Raw genomic sequence first — 18,906 nt, 5'->3', positions numbered from 1 at the left:
AAGCTAAAGCTAAGCTAAAGCTAAGCTAAAGCTAAGCTAAAGCTAAAGGCAATATAACTCACGAACGGGACTTCTCAAAAATGCAACGGTCTGATGTGTTGTGGAGAAAACAATCATGCTTGCATTGAAGTCGATCTAGAGTGCGGCGGCGCTGCAATGAGCTCATTTTTTGATCGGGCGGGAAAAACATCGAATGACAGGTCGAGCACGTATCCACGGCTACCAAGATGCTGCTAGGATAGAACTACAGTCAAACCTCCATGAGTCAATCTTCTATGACTCGATATCGACTCATGGAAGCAAATTATGCCATATTAAAAAATATTTTCTGGGTTACTGTGATGGTCCCTTCAAACAACTTTCCAAAGATTTCCTATTCCACATCCCGATTTTCCCATGAGTCGATGGTCCCTTCAATGTCGACTCATGGAGGTTTGACTGTACAACATTTGTAGACAGCTTGCGTCGAATTTTAAGTATCACAGTTAATTTATAGCTAGCGTGAAAACCTGGTGATTTTGCATGAAGATAAAAATGCCCATAAAGATCATTACGGCTAGAGCATTTAAGCAGTTTTGCTTAGCTAGGGCATATTCGCCCCCTTCCCTGATCTTACTGATCTCTGGTATCTATCCGATCAGTAAACAAAGTGCAACGTTCGACATGGCAACTGTATTTGTCGTAACAACATCTTCGCAACGCGTACAAACCCAGAACTGTACTGGCTATCCAGATCATCTTTAGATGCTCAAATGTTAATGTTAGACGATATTGCAATGCCTGATTAAAACCATGCAGGATTGTATATGTCAGGGTTTTATACAATAATTGTGAGATTTGTTTTTCGGTAGTACTATGAAATTTGTGGGCGAATCTAATAGGGTTACTGCTCCTGGACTTCATCTCATAGCTCCGATATTGGTCTCACGAAAAACAAAGCAATGAAAAGGTATTTGTTTTGTTTATTATTTTTGTGATTTTTTCAGCAGTGAGCACGCATGTTAGCTAAAAGAACCGACGATATTGGTGCCGTATTTCTTTGTTTCGCGATGAGATGAATATATGTTCAGTGAGATGGATAACGGAAAAGTTCCCCTATAACATTCAACGTGTTTTAATGATTGGAAGCATTCGATTATTACAACCTAGACCAAACCGCAAGTCTTTCGGTTCCCCAAAGCAAACATTATTGTATAAGAATCATGAAAAATGTATTGAAAATATGATTTCGGGTCGGTAACGCTTCACGTAAAATTGATTGGTAGGAAAAAATTAAAATCCGATTGAAAAATGAATTACTAAAGTCTATATTTTTTCGTGACGCGCTCATTTTTCAAATATGTGAAGTGTACCCCTGCATCTGTATCGAAAACAAAGAAGTATTCTACTTCAAAATAACGGATAAAGCTGGGTAAGTTAATACTGAAATCAGTAAGATGAACGAAGGAGATCGAAACACTGAGTCGACGACGGTTCAATCATCCAAACATTTGTCGATATTTATTCGACGCAGCAAGTCGTGGTGGAACAGGAATAGATGGCTATACAGTTCATTGTAAATAAAAAAACATCAATTTCTAGAGGCATGCACGCTATATAAAATCATAAGACAGTGAGAAATATCGAAGTGGTTGCCCAAAATAAGGACGCGCAGCTCAGCGAGCCAATTAAATAATTTATCAGGTGCAGAAGATGACACCAGTTTAATATGTCGAGCCAGACAAAGGAAATGCGGTCTTTCTGATTGACATACAGGATTCTAGTGAACAGATGAGGATGATGTTCAACAAAAGCCCATTTAAATGTTGAACAGCTGAATTGTCACATATAATAATTTTTCTTTATAATCTATACAATCTGTTATGAAGCAAAACAAATTTAGCGTTTTATGTTCTTTTCCCCTAAGAGGCAATATAAGAAAGATTTTCAGTGAAGGTAATTTCTATCGGCTTTGGTAGCGCTCATGTTGTTTGTCGGTGTCGGGGGACAACCTATCGAAGATCTATTGTGGAACAGTCGTTTCACCTAGTATGACATATGATTCATATCGATTGCACTGTATTTTGATTGCAATTTATTTGCTCAGTCATTTTGCATGCGAATAACAAGAATTCAGCAAAGAGGCTCTGAAGCAATCACGACCTGTTCATATTGTGTAATGATATTAATTTCATATATTGGAACCATTATTTATGTTTGATAAAAACCATCAAACTCATCAACTGAAATCGCATTGGCTACCGCTGCACTGTCTGAAACCGAAACCGAAGTAAAACGCAATACTTATTATCGAAATTGACCACTGAAGTGAATTCAGTAGCATTACACCACTGGAGAATTACCGATATAATCCAATCGTTCCGAAATTACCCACCCTGGTTGACATCGTTTCAGCAATTCGATTAAACGTTCGATTGAGCATCGGAGATTAAAACGACATTCCCAGCCCCGTCCCACACAATACCAAATCCAGATCCAACTCCAACAAAATAAAAAAAGAAGAGGTTGCCCTTTCGCCCAATACTCGAGAGCAATTTCATTCTCACTATCATGCACCGCTGAATCCCTTTTGGGACGGTTGTTTTAATCTTGGCTATTTTCATTGCCGTTCCAAAGCGGTTCCACTTGCCCTAAGGGGCGACCGACCCGGACAGGGATAGTGTGTAGGAAGTGTGGTGGCGTATTTTCTGTCTGTAGATGTCTTCCAGTGGACATTTTATTTTTTTCTACGGCTTTTTACATGCAGGCCTCGCACGAACGTGGGAGCGACTGGGTAATGAAAGGTCATTTGACCGCATCTATTATGGTGCGGTGTTTTGGTTTGAATTCAAGCTTAATTAAAGAAAATTTCCTTTTGCCTATTTGGAATGTAAGCTGATGCTTATGGGTTTCGTGTCGTGACTCCTCAGTGTTTCTATTTTTAAGCCAAACTTTGAATTTCGGTTTTTCATTTCCATTCCGATGAATTGGCCATAGCCCACATCGAGGTCAAACTGTCGAACGTCATTGGCCTGAATTTTGTTGATAGGCCATGACCATAGCGCTACGAAACGGATAAGCCACACCACCCAGGCAAAACTCGATGGAGTAAGTTGATCGCTAGAAATCCCACAAACTCAATGTGTGGCATTCCCATCCTCTTCGAAACGAAAAACGATACGGATCGTTTGCTCACTGCAAGCCTCACGTGGGATTGAAAGTGAAAAGCCTTCCGAAAATCCACTGCTGCTGGTCACCTATCGAAGGATAGAATAGTCAGTCGTTGTTGGATGGTTGGTTGGTTCGTTTCTTGGCATCGGCTTACAGAACGTTGTCTCACGTTCAACTCGACAACCAACAGACGACAATTTTTTTTTATTCGGTTTGATTATCCTGTTTGCTGTCTGAGCCGTCGGCACGGATGGCGGTCAGCATTGTCTAGGTATAGGATGCTTCGTTTATTCACTTTTCGAATTGATCCTGTTCAAAGCCAAACAACTACGCGTAGAAAAATTCTAAATCTATATGTGTTTCCGACGCGTCGCTCAGCAAAATCGTACTCTGGCCGCCACCAAATTTTATCCACACCATAATATATTATTATTTATGATTACTTCTTGAAGGTTCATTGAAACAGTGAAATGGAAAGAAGACTGTATCTTATTTTTGTTTTAAATATATTATACGGAGTGATTTTGGAATTACTATAAATTTGCATTCGATTTAAGCTTGATTATAAAGAAGAAAAACATCACTTAGAGTAGCGATGCTTAGCTTTTTTTATCCTCGCACAATAGAAACAAGCTGTTCTCGCTGGAAAAATGTTGCTGTAGCTGTAAAAATGCACCATTACCATCAACTAGCTCAAGCATCTATATCAAAATTTTAATCGTGCTTTACTTAGGAAAAACACAATTCTAAGAGGAAAATGGGGAAAATCAACCACTGAAAATAGACGACCCGTAATGCTGGGTAGACACCTTTACGTGGTGTGTTACGGGGTAAGATCTACCACGGTTACATTGCCAGCTACAGGCAAATCCTGACCCAACGATTACCTTCCTCATTATCCAAGTCCGTGGTACTTATGAGGGTGTCGCTAAGTCGGTGGCCTCTCGTTAAGTAAGTACTACATCAACACTTCCTTCCTCTCCCTAGTTACGGTGAAGATGGGCGTGGCCAGGAATAGTAATCCTCATGCTTTTGTTTTTTTTGTTTAAGACTGGAATCAAGGACCACTCCCCTTCTTGATTTCTGATAGCATTCTAGATAAGGATCTCAAAAGTAAAACATGAGTATCACTAGTGTCCAATCTACGAATTACATCGTAACAAATCAACCACTGAAAATAGAAGTTTTAGAACGGATTCAATGACATGTGAATTTGAGGGTTACTTTGCATAGAGAAAAATTCTTGGCCGCAATAAGAAATGTTGATAATGCAGTTTTTCCTGTGGTTTTGGTAGCTATAAGTGTTTTTTTTTACAAAATTAAAACGGTGTAGGATATAGAAGTTATAGCTAAATCAAATCGTAATGATTAGAGACTTCGAAATTCGACATATTTTTCATGATTTACTTCACCATTTACAACGAAAATGTTTCATTGAAAATAAGATGGACTTTGGAGTGCAAGTCATAATATTTTAATTCTGAAATAAAGGAATAATTCAAAATTATAATACAATGACACATTCCGACGTGACGTTACAACGTTTTGACGTACTTTTAAATGTTTTTTTGAAGAAAACTTGCATAAAACATCAGTAAACATATGCATATTATTACATATTCAGAATCCTTATAAAATTTCTGATCGAACAGACATATCAACTTCGAATTTGTGTAGAAAAATGGCTTTCTGGGATGAAATTTGCTGCGTGACGTTACAACGCGCGTGAATTCGTGACTTTGTACCTCGACTTAAACATGGTTGATTATCTGCTCTGATCGTTATTTTACTCCAAAAATAATGAACACCCTTCAAATATATGAGGATAATCGATGACCCTACGGGGTAATATGCTTAAAATACGGACTAAGTTCGTTTTATTCGACATCAACATTTCGTGACGTTACAACGCGAGCTACTCTAAAAACAGGTTTTTCAATACGTTGTAACGTCACGAAAAAAGTATTCCACTATAAAATCAATTTTAACATAAGTTTTTGATCCGTATAGTTTGTTATTGCACCAAAATAAGAAGATATAATATTCGATAATTTATTAGACGAAATCCTGGTTTTTAATCAATGGCACGGAGCGTCAAATCCAATGCCCAAATATGCAATCTCGAACACATATTTTGGTTTCTTTGCAAGATCCCACCAAGTAGAAACAAAAACCTGATCGTTCGAGCATAATACCCAGTATTTGGTCTTATGTAAACATTGCGGCATAACTGAAATTGAATATTTTATGAAAAAATACATTTGAAATCAAATGATAAATTATATCGTGATAGTGTGTGCCATTAGACATCATATTCTAAACGCATGCTTTGATGCTTGGGTTTTCAAACGCCAAACTGAAGATAACTGCAATAGCAAGACAAGATCTGAAAAATTGTATTGACAGATTGTTTATTCCACGCAAAATTCAAGATACTTCAAGAAATCTAACATTAGTTATCTGATAAGTATATTGTTTATCAACACCATCGTTGATGGTGTCACAAAAAAAAATAATAAAATATATTCATCAATTTACTTACGAACCGTCCAAAGGAGGACAAAGTAATCTGGATTTTACAAATGTTTCGCATTATATACAAAACACGTTCAACCGCACACTTATTCACCGAACATTAAAATCAGAACCAAAAACTCGGATTCTACGAATGTTCTAAATCCTACCTGAAACACGTCCGATCACGCACCAATTGTTTACTCACTCGGCCGCGCGAACTATCTGCTTACTGAGCAGAAACACGACAAAATAAGCACTGACGGCCGCGCAATGCAAAACACAAAATTTCGGCACATCGCGCGATCGTTCTAACAATTTCGCATATGCCCAGTTCTTATACAGATTTTGGTAGGATCTTATACAGAATTGTTAGAAAATCTAACAATCACCGGTTGGGTGTATATGTTCGCTCCAAAAAATAAGCTTTTTATAGAAGCCCCGGAGACCAATAGTGTTACATACCAATCGACTCAGTTCGACGAATTGAGGTGATGTCTGCGTGTGTGTATGCATGTGTGTGTATGTCTGTGCGCATAAAAAACATCACTCATTTTTCGGGCACTTAACTTCAACTTCAACCAATTTGCTCGTGACAAATTGCAATCGACGGAGAACCCTGTCCCATTATATCTTATTGGCCCGATCGCACTATGGGATTAAATGTTTTGGCCAAAATAAAAAAAAATATACACTAAAACCATGAAAAAAACTCACTCATTATATCACTCATCATAACCTTATCCAATTTGCTCATGTTAAGTTGCATTCGACGGGGAATCCTGTCTCATTGTTTCCTATTGAAAATTGACAAAATCGAACTATGTGATCAAAAGTTATGGCCAAAATACTAAAATACAAAACCTGTATTAAAAAAACACTTTTTCGGCATTTATGCTTGTCCGGTTTGGTTGCAACAAGTTGCGTTTGGCAGGACAATTCACATTGCGTATAAGCAAATCTTAAAAATAAGACCTTTCCTCCAATCAGTGTTATTTCAGTCTTTTCTTATATGTTTCTCAACCCTTTTGAACGAACGAGAAAAGCATAATCACAACTACGTGGATTAATAAGTGTTTTTAAAATATAAATCGAAGTAGCCGTTTACGCTTTCATTGCTTCTGCTTGTAATGCAAAGGCATTCGAGAGCAAATTTCAATGCAATCGGAGTCTGCGAGGTGCAAACGCATTTCATCGAGCTTTGAAACTATTCCCTGAAGTCTAGAAGTCTAGATTAGAAGTCAATATAGCTGGTTGTACTGTGGGCAAATATCAATTGCCATCACTGTTATATTTATTCAATGTGAAAAAAATAGCACTATGTTGTGCATTTTTGTTAGTACCCGCTTTATTTATTTATTTATTTTATTTTACTTTACAGAGAATAATTCAACAGATTTTTCACTTGTCCTGCATATTCCGACGGAAATGGGTGATATCGCCTAAGCACTACTTCACCCTATATCACATCAATTGAAAACTCGCTTTCTATATTTATATTTATATGTTCAACCTAGAGCTGAACACAAATTAAGTCAATCTGTCCGGACATGTTACAAGCTCCGTAGGCTTTATGAAGAATGTTTTTCCGTGACGTTACAACGCAAACTTCACCTAGGTGAAACTCAGGCTACATACCACCGATTTTCTTTCTATTACCACCAAAACAAAGCTTTTTTTAAGTACAAAGAGTATACGAAATTTTGAACTCAAGGCTTCTATGTACTTCTCAGAAAATTTAAAACAGTCAATTTTTCGTGACGTTACAACGCTTTTTAGTGACTGATTTTACCTTGCCGAAAATCAGTTTTTCTTCAATTTCAAATCAAATTTCACATAGGGCACAGATTCTATACCTTTTCTTCTTTCAATAGGTGACAACAGAGTGCAAATTGATGCATCAGAACCCAATTTACAGTCAATTTTGGCTAATATGTCTAAACAGCCGTCTCTCTTCATTATTATCTATTAAACTAATTGTTAGTCAAAAACTTAGTTTTCGTCAAACTAATAACATACCAAATATATTATTTAATGATTTAGGTATTGTAAAGTATGGAAAACACATGGATAATGTCAAAAATTGAGTTTGAAAAGTTGGTGCTCTGGTGGACCTGTCCGAAGAATGTGTCCAATGCATCCTCTATTTCCTGAATTAGAATAATGATCGCCTTCAATTGCAAGATGAAATAATTACTACATTACCGATTCAATACAACACCATTAACTTTTCTTCAAAGTCGGCTGAAGAGCTCACCTGAAACAAAAAAAAGAAAAATATTATTAGGCACTTTTGAAAATCGAATAAACGTTTCGGTAAAAGTTAAACTTTAACAAATTAGAATATCATATTCTATTAAAATTGACAAATATATATAGTTGTATAGTTGTAGTTGTACTTTTACTGTTGAAATAAACAATCTGTGATTTGTATTCGGGGCTGAAATGGCTATGTCCAATTTGAGTCAAATATAACTGCTGTCAGTGATGAAAAACTTTGAAAATATACCTGCTTATAATATTCACGAGTATTCTGCCGGTGCAAGCATATCTGTCGCGTATTTGCTTGGATGTCTATCTTCAGTAAACTTTACCTTACTCGATATTGAAGGGACCACCAAGCTAGGGAGTATGGATAAAGTAAGATAAGATAAGGAACACATGTTCCAAAATATCAAACATGTAGTATGTAGAAATATGCCATTTGAACGAAAGGATCATTGGCTGCACGCCATGTGGCCGAATAGTTAGTTTTTTTCTTTATTAAGTGAAATGAAAAGTAAGGTGTCCGAAGTGAGTACAGAACAGATAACAACATGGGTTTTCGAGCTTTCTATCAAAAGTTCGGTTTTGGAATGATCCTATAGCCTTTATGTATAGTCAGTATATACAAGAAAGGCAAAAATAAGGATGAAGGAATAAGGAAGAAGGAAGTGAAATAATGAAATAAGGAATAATAAAAAAGGAAGAAGCCGAAAAAAAGAAGAAAAAAGGGAAGATAAAGAAAAAAGAAGAAGAAAGAAGGGAAGAGACAAAATATGGATGAAGAAAGAAGGGAAGAGAAAAATTAGGATGAAGGAAACAGGAAAAAGAGAGGAAAAAGGAAGAAAGAAAAAGGAAAATACATAGAAAGAAGAAAGAATGAAAAGGTGGACGAAGTAAAAATGAAGAAGAAAGAAGGAGGAAGAAATGAAGAAGAAAGAAGAATGAAGAAGGAAGAAGAATGAAAAAAGAAAGAAAAACGTAGATCGGATAAAAATAGAAGGAGAAAGGTTAATGAAGGAGGAAGGATAAAGCTTAGCTTAGCTTTGCTCGATTGACTGTATACTTCGTGGTTGCTAGTCGTGATTGGCAGAGGATCAATAAATATGCACAGCTCACCAATTGAATGGCCTTCTTGGGATAGGAAAACTATTCTCACTGTACATGCTTTAGGGTTTCATTAGTTCTAGACGAGAAACGATGCCGGTGATATCCTCAAAGCCAATACAGGGTTAGGAGAGCAAATTTAGTTTGATACTACAAAAGACCAAGCAATCCTCGGCATCTCCGTGAGCGCAACTGAAAAGGAATAGTTGGTAAGATGAGAAGATAATCCAAAGGAAGTCGCCTTGGTAAACTACTAAATATTTATTTTGTACAATGTTATGTCACAGTAATTTACTCACCCGCACAAAGCAGAACCAAACTCTTCTTTGATCGCGCAATCCTTCTGTGTCCAATATAAAACATGAGCAAACGTGAACTGAGTATTTCACTCCATACCGTCGTGCAGTGCTTCTTTTGGCTTTGAACACTTGCGGCCTTCAGGGTGTTCGGCGGCGATGATATATTGAATTTTATTGATTTCAGGCAAATTTTTCAGTATGGGAACACTGAGCACAAAACTTTCCCGGTTTGATCGGAGTGGCGATGTTATAGTTATGATTAGCATCACCATGGGACACACATCTTTCAAATTGTAACGAGGATAGCTTTTATTACTAATATTAAATTAATCTTGGTTTAGGTTTGTGTATTTTTAAATCAGGGAAGTTTTTTTTCCATCCCATTGTATGACCCATAGTGTGATTTGTTCATACACACTAGAGTGAGGCGCAGTTATATGGAAAAACGCAAACTTTGTGCAATCAAGTGAGATCAATGTTTTTCTGAATCGTTTTTGGGACCCCAATCAACTGCGCTTTCCGCATCGCGTTTGAAATTTGTATGGAAATTAGTATGGGAAGACGTATTTTATTTTTCTCCCGGCGGCTTCAATGTATTGTCAATCACGTGACTCAATACTTTGGCAAATAGTCTGAAAGATGCCAAAAGACTTTGCTGAAGAAGGTACGTTTTTTCCAAGTTCGTTTATTTGGTAGGCTCAAGCGTGTATAACACTTTACGGAGCCATGGTTCTTTGTGATATATACAATCAATATCATTTATTTTTTCAGTTAGTAAGAAAGGGGTAGAAGCCAGCGTACTCGTGGTGACTCGAGGTTAGTTTACAATGTTTAAGGATGGACGGGGCTAAGGATTTTGGATCAGGGAATTTCAGCTTCTCATCCGGGTATTTGGCGTCAGGGACGATGTGGAGTGTCGTCGTGCTCGAGGAATGGTTCGACTGGGAGCATCTCCCGGATGGCAAGAGCTACGGTGCTCTATGAAACAGAAAGCAGAGACTAAACACAAAAAAAAACTTTGAAGAAAGAAAAAAACAAACTATTAGATTTTGATATCAGAAGCACAAAGAAAACTATAAATGGCCTGCATATAGACAACATCACGATCTCCCAAAACACCTCGAACTTCCCTGAAGGGTTGTTTACCTCGGGCCACTAGGGTATAAAATAATTGCTCTCTGGAGGCGTCATTTTCCGAGCAGGACCAAACTATGTGATCGATGTCATCATAACCGGCTCCACACCTACATAAGTTGCTATCGACAAGGTTTATTCTGTACAGATGTACGTTCAGTGAATAGTGATTGGACATAAGCCTCGATATCACGCGAATGAAGCCTCGACTTAAGTCCTCTGAACCACGCTCGCCCAGAAACTTTTGGAACTATAGAAAATAGCCACCGCCCAAGTTCGTTGTGTGTCCAATTTCTTTGCCAACTTTGAAGAGTACTCTGACGGACTAATGGGAAAAACTCGTTGCTCGAGAATTGTCTATCATAAACCTCACCTTCCTGTGCGCCCACCCTCCTGTGCGCCATATCTGTTGTTGCAGTTGACATGTTCATATTTTTCAGAAAAAAGTGAGGGAGTAGATATTTGTCGAAGATGATCTGGTATTACTTGAATAGCATGTTTCATGGACAGATCGTATACAATTGAGGAACTGTCGTTGGTGAAGTGAACTCGAGGGGGATTATAACACGGAAGACAAATATCTGATGATATGTAGTTGAGATAAACTCTCAGGAATCTTGAACGACAAGTTAGTTCAAGCATATTATCGAAGTTATCTAGAACAAGTGTGTTACTTGTTCCACATTTGATGAGTATTCTAAGTGAGAGCTCCCAGTAACGGTGCTTCAAAGGAGTGACTCCGGCAAGCACCTCCAGGCTCATATTATGCGTTGAATGCATGCAGCCAAGGGCAATACGCAAACAACGATACTGAATTCGTTCCAATTTGATCAGGTGGCAATCAGCTGCTGAGAGGAAGCAGAAGGAGCCATACTCTAAAACAGAGAGAATAGTCGTTCTATAGAGTTTGATGAGGTCTTCCGGGTGAGCACCCCACCATGTTCCGGAGATAGAACGTAGAAAATGGATCCTTTTCCGGCATTTTTGTATCAAATACTCAATGTGGAGTTTCCAAGGGGCAGCAGGGACTATGTCCAAGGGCTTGACGACCCCTCCCCATGGCCACTGCGAGTTAGGGGGCCTGCCTAGGATGTGGTGGGGTTTGACAGTGGGCTCTGTTAAACCTCTACAAAAAGCTGCATGTGTCCATAAGCAGGCCCTATCAAACCCAGTCAACACATGAACGTATATGGTGTCGTGTAGGATGCTGGAGTGCAGGCGATAGATGTACTTTTCCACACAACATGTATGTATATCGTCTCCAATTTAGCATCTTGTATTGCACCATGTGCGATTTTATGTAGACTGGGAAGCGAACGTGTGCCGCTCAAAGCGCACAAGCCCAACACGAGTGCCAACCGGCACATCAGGATTAATACCAGTGAGATCCTGATTACGGCATACTGGTCAATGCAAGTGACACACACGCGCGCGAAAGTAATGCAAAATAAGCGACATGTAAAATGAACGTAAATTTACATTCTTATTTAACGTCAAATAGAGATAAAATAAGGGTTGCTGAATGACATTAGCATTCCGATTACTATCAATTATTTTCATTTTCAATCCTGTTTCTTTTTTACTTTTCCTACGTTAAGGAAACGATGACGCGGGCGCCTAAACCGATATTCAAATGAACAATCGCTCACTTTGAGCAATTGATTGTTTATTCTCGCGAAGAATGAACAATTGAACAAATTAAGGAAATGCTGATACTGCTGTGTAGAAGTTGCATAGGTCACATCACTTTCCATGGTGAATCCCGATCTATGTCACTGACTGCCCCACCCAATTAACTTTACTTCCTTCCCGTGGTAATTGTGGAGATGCAGAGGTATTCTCGGTCTCTAGTAGCAACAGTTACCACACACTCACATTCCCTCCCTTTCCCAACTGACTGTAAGGACTTGGCCGGCGCCGTTATTGATCAACATTTGCGAGCTGCTGAAACGTGCACTTCGAGAATAGTTGGTAAATCCCAACCACTATTCACTTGGATCGTAGTGCAATTTGCACCAGTTCTGATCAATCACGGAGTAGCAACCATTGATATGTACAGTCAGTCTAAGCTAAGCTAAGCTAAGCTAAGCAAATACTCAATGTGGAGTTTCCAGGTACATTTGGAATCAAACATGACCCCAAGGTATTTAGAAGATAAAGATTGGTTGATGTCATCATTCAACAGCTTGAGTTTCAGTTGAGCAGGATACCGCTTCTTAGTAAACACAACCAACTGAGTTTTTTTGCGGTGAAAACTCGATCCCTAAATGTCTGGCCCAAACAGTCAGATTATCTAAGGTACTTTGCACTGGTCCTTGCAAGACAGCTGCACATGAACCTCTTAGAGAGACCACGGCATCATCTGCAAGTTGTCTGAGCGTGCATTGTCCTTCCAAACAATTGTCAATATCTTTAACATAGAAATTATAAAGCAAGGGACTTAAACACGAACCTTGGGGAAGGCCCATGTAGCTATTTCTGGAAGTTGTCAGAGTGCCGAGTGTGAAGTTCATTTGTTTTTCTGACAACAAATTGTACAAGAAATTATTCAAAATAACGGGTAATCCACTACTGTGCAGATTGCCTGACAGTACTTCTATGGAAACTGAATCAAAAGCGCCCTTAATGTCCAAGAATACTGAAGCCAATTGCTCCTTGTGCGCAAAGGCCAGTTGTATATCTGAAGAAAGCAACGCTAGACAATCGTTTGTTCCTTTCCCTTTTCTAAATCCAGACTGAGTATTTGAAAGCAATGCATTTTCTTCGACCCAATGGTCGACTCTTGAAAGGATCATTTTCTCCAATAATTTTCTCATGCATGATAGCATGGCAATCGGTCGGTATGAATTGTGATTAGACGCTGGTTTCCCAGGCTTTTGAATAGCTATTACTTTGACCTGTCGCCATTCAGGTGGCACAATGTTGTACTCCATGAAACAGTTGTACAGGTCAAGTAATCGTCTTTTTGCGATATCTGGGAGGTTTTTAAGAAGATTGAATCTGATGTTATAGCATCCCGGAGCAGAGTTATTCGATGAAAGAAGAGACATAGAAAGTTCCAGCATAGAGAATGGTCCACCCAAAGAACCGGGATCAGTGACTGATTCTCGAAATAGCGGTTCTGCTGGTACGGAATCTGGACAGACCTTTTTTGCGAAGTTGAATATCCATCGATTGGAGTATTCTTCACTCTCGTTGGTGGAAGTGCGGTTCCGCATGTTGCGGGCCGTTTTCCAAAGTGTTTTCATTGATGTTTCTCGCGATAGTCCCTCGACAAAACGTCGCCAGTAGCTACGTTTTTTAGCCTTGAAGATTTTTGAGCTTTCTTTCAAGCCTCAAATACTCTTCGAAAAGCTCAGACCTTCCGTGTTTACGGAAGGCCTTGAAGGCATCAGATTTCTCAGAATACAACTTAGTACATTTATCATCCCATCCAGGAGAGGCTGGTCTTCTTATGACAGATGTACTTGGAACGCGTCGTTTCTTCTAGTGCGCTTTTTTTAATTAATTCGGTAAGGAATCGATATTCATCCAGCGGTGGAAGAACATCAGTTGATTCAATACCAATATTTCGTTCTTCGTGAGGTCGAATGGAACATTAACTGGCTCAGATAGTTGATAGCTACTTTTAATTGTAGTAACTATCGGCATATGGTCACTACCGTGGGGATCTTGGATAACCTTCCACGTGCAATCTAACGATAGTGAATTTGAACATAAAGACAGATCAATACGGCTTTGTTGACCATTTGGTCCTATTCGAGTTACTTCGCCAGTGTTCAAAATATTCAAATTGAAATCGTCACACAAATCATAGAAAATAGGCGCTCTATAATCGTCATACGTTTCGCCCCATCCAATACCATGTGCGTTCATATCACCCAATATCAACACTGGGGATGATAAAAGGGAGACTGCGGTCCAAAGATGTCGACGATTAAGAGAGGCATTTGGAGGAATGTACACTGAAGCTATGCAAAGATCTTTATTCTTCACATTTACTTGGCATGCGACGATTTCTAAGCCGGGAACAGTCGGAATGGGAATTCTGTAGAAGGAGTAGCATTTTTTGATCCCCAAAAGAACGGCACCATAATGATCATTCCGATCTTGACGAATAATATTAAAATCGTGGAAGTTGATTTCGTCTTCGGAAGAAAGCCATGTTTCACAGAGTGCAAATATGTCGCAATCGGAATTGCGAATCAAAAACTTGAACACGTCTAATTTATTTGTAAGACTATGACAGTTTCACTGCAGCACAGTGATTGTATCTTGGGTATTGACCGTATTATCCATCGAAAGATACAATTCCTGCAAGAAGGGGCCATGAAACAGTCAATTGCTTCAGATAACTTTCCACTGTTGGTATAAAGAGGTCAATGATTGGCCTCAATGAATTCGGAATATTGAATAAATTCAAAAAATGGTCCACAAGGTCCTTAAAGGAGATCCATCCTCGCTTGGACGGAGTACTTTTTTGGGAAGAACGAATTGTAGTTTTTCTTTCATTGATCCTCCTAGCCGGATGTTTCTTGGAAACATCGGCTTTGGACAATGGCGGGAATGTCTTGCTGCAAGATGGATCCAAAGGAGCAGTGAAGACAGGTTGCTTCGGGATTTTAAATAATCCCCCATTGCCTTCAGATTTGGGCAAGCTTTTATGGATGACTTTTGATTTCTTACGGCGCAATCCCGGGGAAGACGGTTGCTTCCTCTTTTCGGGCACGTGTACCTCCGTAGAATCATCCACATCAGCTGCGTCAGAGTTCGATTCGTCAATGCATATGGAATCATAATAATCACTTACTTGAACGGTAGCTGAAATAGCAGCCTTTGCAGTGGTATCGGCGCAGTGTCTTGCGCTTTAACCATCTCCGCATAAGTCTGCTTGGAGCGCTGTACCAACGAGCGCTTCACTTTTGGGTGCGCTTTCTGTACACCGGGCAACCTTCAAACCATGGGCAGGAGCCATACCGCAATAAGCACATTTTGTGGCTTGTTGCTGGCAGGATTCCTCCCGATGTCTTTCGAAGTATTTACCACAACGTGGTTTGTTGTCACAAAACTCGGCAGTGTGACCAAGTTGTTTGCAATTGGTACAATTAAATACTCTTGGTACAAAAAGACGCACCGGAAACAACATATTCTCTAAATCGATATTCTCTAATTCTGCCGAAAGTAAACAACCCAAGGCCCAGGCGAAGCCGCATGGTCATCTTTTGGAGGACTATCGCCCCCCATAGTCTCTGCCTCCATTATCACCTCGCAAGGTGGAAGGAAAATTATTTCTTATGCTAACTTAGAACTAATAGCAAATTAGTAAAAAAATATAAAAAAAAACTAATTTAATTTATTATAATTAATCCCACTCTGTATCAGAGAGATGGGAGAATAATAAAACAATGCCTTCCACTTATCTGCGCTGCTGCTGTAGGTAGCAGCAGAAACAATAGCCTACTTCACTGGCGTCGCCAGAAGCAGCTACTTCGCTCGCCGACAGTGATCGCCTTGGATCCGTAGGTAGGCACCACACACTAGACTCGCACTACCGAACAAACCCCGCGATGAGACACAGCACACACGTCTGGCTCGTTCGAACTATCGGCACGGAATGAAGAAGGTACGTTGCTAAAACGTCTACAGAAAATATTATAACGCTTCGGAGATTGAGTGGTCAAACCATATGCAAGAAATCAATGTTTCTGCTAGCATTGCCGGACAATCTAAGGTTGTCAGAGGGCTAAGCCCATCTTCCTTCTTGGCAGAATTTTTACTTTGTGAAATGATTCCGAATAACTCCCAATAACTTAAAAGACCTATAGGATCAATAATTTTGCAATAACACTCAGATAAATTGGCAGTGCTGGCAGAATAAACGATTTTTCGCATATCGTATGAACAATCAATCTTCGAAGCGTTAGAATTTTTTTTCGTAGACTTTCCAGTAAAGTATGTTCTTCAGCAAAGTTTTTCGGCATCATTTGGGTTATACTTTAACGCGATGTGCCCCTTGGTTTACGATGAACTGAAACCTCTAGAAGTAAAAATGCAAAAATATACGTTTTTCATACTAATTTCCATACAAACTTCAATCGCGATGCGGAAAGCGTCTATGCAATCATTTGGACCCAAATTCTGCACAGTTGTTTGGGAACTAGAATGGTTTCGGAAGCCGAAAACCATTAATTTACCCCACTCTAATACACACTCATACAATCCTTTTGTGTGGAACTTGAGATAATGTTAGACTGCCCTATTTTCTCCTTCGCCTTTCGTAACTCCTTGTTCCTTGTTCGACATTAGTTCAACTGCCGACTACCCTTTTGAATAATTTTACAAATGCAATAAGATGTCATAGTGAAAACTGATGCCGTGGTACCGTTTTGCTTCGAATTGCCGGACGCTTCGAAAGCCGGACACTTCAATTGTTATTTGACTTTATTTACCATCCCAACAAGTATTTCTTGGGTTATCAGTGCAGGGGACGATTCTTAGGAAACCATTTTAACAAATGTAAGTAACCCGTCATCTGTGGTAAAAATATGAAAATTAGAGATAAAAGTTGAAGGCATGTCATAATCAACGGTGAATTTCGTTTTTCTTAGAATGCAGCTTAAGACTCAACATTAAAAAACTAAGCTCATATTTTCTATATTCTATCATTTGCAAGGGGTATTAGTAATTTATTAACATAGTATGATAACACTCTTTGTCATGAATTAGAGAAATGGCTTGGGAACTCATAGCTTTATAATTTTTATTACGTTTTCTGTATGTCCGGACTTCGAGGCAAGTTTTTACAATTGCTTCGATTTCCGGACATACTGAAATGATGTTAAATAACTGTTTATCAGTTAAATTAATTGAAATCAAATGATTCGTAATGAGCAAACATAGTTACAATTTCATTATATTTTAGTTGATACACCCCAAAAGGAACATTGCTTGCTCTCAGCCTATCGATGTATACTTATGCACTGGTATCACTTTATTAATTGCACACATGTAGCAAAACTTGCTTTCAATTTCTAGAGAAAGGTTGTCTTCAAAAGTTTTTTTTAACCATTCACATTTTTGTAGAAAAAATACAAGTTCGTAAAACTAGCTTTTTTTAACAGAATTGTAAAAATGACACGTTGTGAACGACACCCGTTAAATAAAAAAAAACTCAACATTTCTCGGACATGCCCGGATTTATCAATCCACATGAACTCATTATTTCAATCGCTCCTTTCAATCCTTGATTTCTAATAGTAAACTGAAACGGATTTCAAAAGACACATAAAAACTACTAATGTCTATATTTCGAAGGTAACAAAATGAAAAGATAATGTATAATTTTAATTCTCCGATGTTCACTCCATAAAAAAAATAAATAAAAGGTATTTGATTTATTTTTGTGATTTTTTCCGCAGTGAGCATGCAGGTTGATAAAAAGAATCGACGTATTTGGTGCCATATTTCTTTGTTTCGCGATGAGATGAATATATATTCAGTGAGATGGAAATCGACACAGTTCCTCCTATCATATTTATGTCTGGTATTATTCATTAGAAAAGAATTTTGGTCATCTAATGATTCTCATGATCAGGTTATCCACGTTGAATTTGAAAAGTAGATTTGAAGAAAATATTTCTTTACCCACAGACACGTCAAATGTCAAAAAAAAAAAGTTCTACCTTGAAACATGAAAGGGGGGGATGGTGGGGAAGATTGTATGAAATTATTACATTCCCAATGTTGTTGAATGCTCCCGCTTGGTTTCAAATGCTGTTTTTTGGTAGTCCTGGTCAATCTCGGAGCAGAAACTTCGGATGGTACACACAACCGGGGGATGCCAGATTTCCATACAAATGTGTATAGAAACCTTACCTTACGGATTTGTATTAATCGAAAAATATGAATGCTATATCCTAGTTGTCTTTCTCTTCTTCTTCTTCATTGGCATTACATCCCCACACTGGGACATTGCCGCCTCGCAGCTTAGTGTTCATTAAGCACTTCCACAGTTATTAACTGCGAGGTTTCTAAGCCAGGATACCATTTCTGCATTCGTATATCATGAGGCTAACACGATGATACTTTTATGCCCAGGGTAGTCGAGACAATTTCCAATCCGAAAATTGCCTAGACCGGCACCGGGAATCGAACCCAGCCACCCTCAGCATGGTCTTGCTTTGTAGCCGCGCATCTTACCGCACGGCTAAGGAGGGCCCCCCTAGTTGTCTTTGAACGGATTAAATTGGCTATTTGAAAATCAATATAGGCCAAACTCGAAGTGTCCGGAAATTCGAAGCAAAATTGTCCGGTATTTGAAGCATCCCTTATACTGTGTCCGGATTTCGAAGCAAGCGATGTTCAATGTTTTCGATTATATTAGCTATTTCGTGCATACAAAATGTCTTTTTCAGTACACTACAGCAAATTTGATAAGTTA

General features: G+C 38.8%; 2 protein-coding genes across 4 annotated transcripts in view; both read right to left on the bottom strand.

The window, feature by feature from the left end:
* The window catches only part of LOC134218437 (axotactin-like), a 285,251-nt gene that overhangs the window by 144,855 nt on the left and 121,490 nt on the right, over positions 1 to 18,906 (bottom strand). The gene's annotated exons all lie outside the window — the stretch shown is intronic.
* LOC134208902 (uncharacterized) overlaps positions 1 to 18,906 on the bottom strand; it is a 40,907-nt gene that overhangs the window by 3,100 nt on the left and 18,901 nt on the right. The window lies entirely within an intron of this gene.

The sequence above is a fragment of the Armigeres subalbatus genome, chromosome 2 (assembly GCF_024139115.2).
Source record: "Armigeres subalbatus isolate Guangzhou_Male chromosome 2, GZ_Asu_2, whole genome shotgun sequence".
Lineage (NCBI taxonomy): Eukaryota > Metazoa > Arthropoda > Insecta > Diptera > Culicidae > Armigeres > Armigeres subalbatus.
Note: the sequence above shows the minus strand (reverse complement) of the source record. Positions and strands in the feature narration are given on the sequence as shown.